Source organism: Gossypium hirsutum, chromosome A11 (genome assembly GCF_007990345.1).
Source record: "Gossypium hirsutum isolate 1008001.06 chromosome A11, Gossypium_hirsutum_v2.1, whole genome shotgun sequence".
Classification (NCBI taxonomy): domain Eukaryota; kingdom Viridiplantae; phylum Streptophyta; class Magnoliopsida; order Malvales; family Malvaceae; genus Gossypium; species Gossypium hirsutum.
The window spans coordinates 71,866,559-71,870,001 of NC_053434.1; the positions used below are offsets into that span (position 1 = coordinate 71,866,559).

The 3,443-nt window shown below is 35.9% G+C and overlaps 1 non-coding gene across 1 annotated transcript; it reads left to right on the forward strand.

Annotated features, from left to right (window-relative positions):
* Positions 1–1,021: 1,021 nt before the first annotated feature.
* Positions 1,022–1,128, forward strand: LOC121210348 (small nucleolar RNA R71). The gene has a single exon (XR_005905462.1). It is a non-coding gene; the product is annotated as a small nucleolar RNA R71 (small nucleolar RNA).
* Positions 1,129–3,443: the final 2,315 nt, after the last annotated feature.

The window sequence follows — 3,443 nt, forward strand, 5'->3', positions numbered from 1 at the left end:
TTTCTTTTAATTGTGCAGGTAATCCTCAGACTTAGACGGTTTGGAGCTACGAGGGACTCGGGGTGGCCACACGATCACGAATGACTTTATTATTTAATGATTTTTATATTTGGGTTTTGTTTTTGTAATAAGGCCATTTGGGGTTTTATATTTTAATTGGGCTATGATTTGGTATTTATTAACTGCTAGAGTTGGAACATCGAGTTTTCAAAGTAATAACGTTTTTTATGAGCAAACCTGTAACTTTAAATCCTGATAAAAACAAACGTATTGAAAACTATACACGTTTTAAACAACATGAAACACTAGGCATACATGGGCTTTAAAACTATAAAGGCTTTTATGACAACCGGTTTAACATCTTAAGCTTGTCGGGTTTTCGGGTAATTAATGTGGTACGTCAGATTTGATCGTAATGTCTAGGCCGAGTTTGGGGTGTTACATGACGCTTGTTGAATTTTAAGTGCTGTCTCGGTATTTTGGAAACGAGTTTTTGACACCAAGATGAATTTTGTTAGCATCTCCTCAAGGTTTGGCTTTTTCTCTTGCTGGTAAGGTTATTGTTGGAAACCTAGAGGTGGTGGTGGTCTCTGATTCCCTTGGCCTCCCTATAAGAAATTTGGGTGGTTCCTCCATCCTGCATTGTAAGTGTTACTATAAGGATTATTTTGAGGTCGACGATTATTACCATATAATTTAATTGCTCATCTTCCATGTTGTGGCCATAGGGTGGATATTCTGAATTGCTCAATTCTCCTCCACTTGCATTGCATTGCATTACTAGGTGAACCTGTGAAGAACCAAGAAAATCGTCAATTTTTCTATTCAAAAGTTCTACCTGATTAGAGAACATGGTGACCGTATCAACGTTAAAAACACTGACTGCTTCCGTTGACTTTGTCCTCATGACTTGCCACTGATAATTATTTAGTGACATCTCTTCTATAAATTCATAAACCTCCTTAGGTGTCTTATTATTGATAGGTCATTGTGAAATGTTTGAACTCGTAGACAGAGTGGTAACCCATGGTGAGGGCATCTTCTTAAAAGGTCCTTGTATCTCTCCCATGCATCATAGAGTGTTTCTAAATCCATCTGCACAAAAAAAGAGATATCATTACGTAATTTGGCTGTTTTAGCCGGCGAAAAATATTTTAATAAAAATTTTTCAGTCATTTGTTCCCAAGTAGTGATTGACCCTCGTGGTAACGAGTTCAACCACTGTTTAGCTTTATTCCTGAGTGAAAAAAGGAATAACCGAAGGCCAATGGCATCATCAGAAATGCCATTGTTTTTAAATGTATCGCAAAACTCTAGAAAAATTACCAAATGGTTGTTTGGATCCTAATCCTGCAAACCATCAAACTGAACAAATTGTTGTATCATTTGAATCGTGTTAGGTTTTAGTTCAAAATTATTTGCAGCAACAGCAGGCCTAACTATACTTGACTCAGTTCCTGTTAAAGTAGGTTTAGCATAATCATACATAGTACGTGGAGCAAGATTCTGATTTATTGGATCAGCGACAATCGTAGGCGGTAGCGGATTTTCCTGGTTTTCAGCCATCTCCTCGATTGTGGTTGAAGTATCGTCCTCTTGCTCTTCCTCTGTGTATCTTAAGCTTGCCTTATTTCTCTTCGGTTTATGTGAACTGTGCAATCAATCTCACTATCAGACAGTAATGGTCCCGACGAGTTTCTTCTAGTCATACACTATAAAAACCTATCAGGAGCGAATAAAAGAAAAAATAGAAAATAAAATAAAATTTTAAATTGCAAATAAAGTAAAATGGCTAAAGTAATAAAAATCGAGTGTTCCTAATATCTTAGTTCCCCAACAACGGTGCCAAAACCTTGATTCGTGATATTTGCGGTAAGTTTTAAATAATTTATAATGATCATTCTTGAAACCAACTATTATCACAATGAAGGCAAGTGTACCTATCGAACAGTAGTATAGCTTTAGCAAGACCAGATTGTCGAACCCAAAGGAACCAAGAGTACTAGTAATTACTTTTTTTTATTATCTAGCCTAAAAATTAAGGGATTTGTTTATCAAAACTAATTAGCTAAACTAAGGGTGCAGAGAAAGAAAGTTGGGGAAAATACTTTTAGAAAATTTGATTGATTAAGACAATACCCAAGAAAAAATCCACCCAGACTTCACTTGTCATTTGACTCTGAATCAGACGATTTATTCATTTGACTTGATCCGTAGAAATCCCTAAGTTCTATTATTATCTTTCTTGAGACTAATAACGTCTAACCCTAGGTTGATTAATTGAAATCTCTTTCTAATTAACACCCTAGTGTTGCATTAACTCGATCTATAGATCCCCTTATTAGGTTTCACCCTAATCCGAAAAAATATTGTCACCTTATCCCTAGGTGTGCAATCAACACTGCTTAATTATGACAAATTTACTCTTAGACAGGGACTTTTGCTCCTCTGAATAAGCGCATTAACTCGAATCAATATTCCTGGAATATTAAGACAAGAATTAAGAACACATAATTAAGAACAAATCAAATATTTATCATATAATTTAGATAATAATAACAATATTTGTATTAGGTTTCATTCCCCTTATGTATTTAGGTGGTTTAGTTCATAATTATAAAAGAAAACATCTTAGAAGAATAATGAATACAAAACATAAAGAAAACCCAAAACTCATAAATGGAAATTGAAGGGAGATCTTCAGTTTTGATGAATAACCCAGCTTCTGAGATGAATCAATCGACTTTCTTCAAGTGATTCCTTGCTTCCTACTCCGTGTGTTTTCCTAAATGCCTCATCAGGTGTTTAAATAGGCTTTAGAATGCCTAAGAGCCCTCAAAAGTGGCCTTTTCCGAATAGGACTATACTTGGGCTCGATAGGGACACGCCCGTGTACGATTGCTCCAGACCGTGGTCAAGACTATTAAATAGGCATGGGCATGTAGTCTACCCGTGTAAGTCATTCTTTGATCCTGCCAAATGGACACACCGTGTGGCTTACCCGTGTGAGGAAGTCCAGGCCGTGTTGATTTCCCATGTAGGTCCATTTTCTTTGTTTTCAGCCTGTTTCTTGTTCTTTTTCCCTCATATGCTCTCCTAAGTATAAAATGTGAAATTAAAGGATTAGAAGCATCGAATTCACCAAATCTAAGGATAATTCATCCAAAAAATGTGTTAAGCATGGGATAATAATATGTAAAAATTATGGTTTATCAATTTTGTTTAAATTTTAAATTTTTCTGTTAATAAAAGGGGTCAAATTTGGCCCAAGTACTAATCCGTTATTTTCAGTAAAATACGGTCTGAATTTGAGGCCTAAGACAGCGAAAAGAGGGAAAACTCCATACCTATTGCTGCCACTTCCATTGCTTGCCGCCCAAGTAACCTTAATGTAGCTAAGTTTTTGCTACATGTTGCCCTAAATTTTCCCTATATAAACCCCT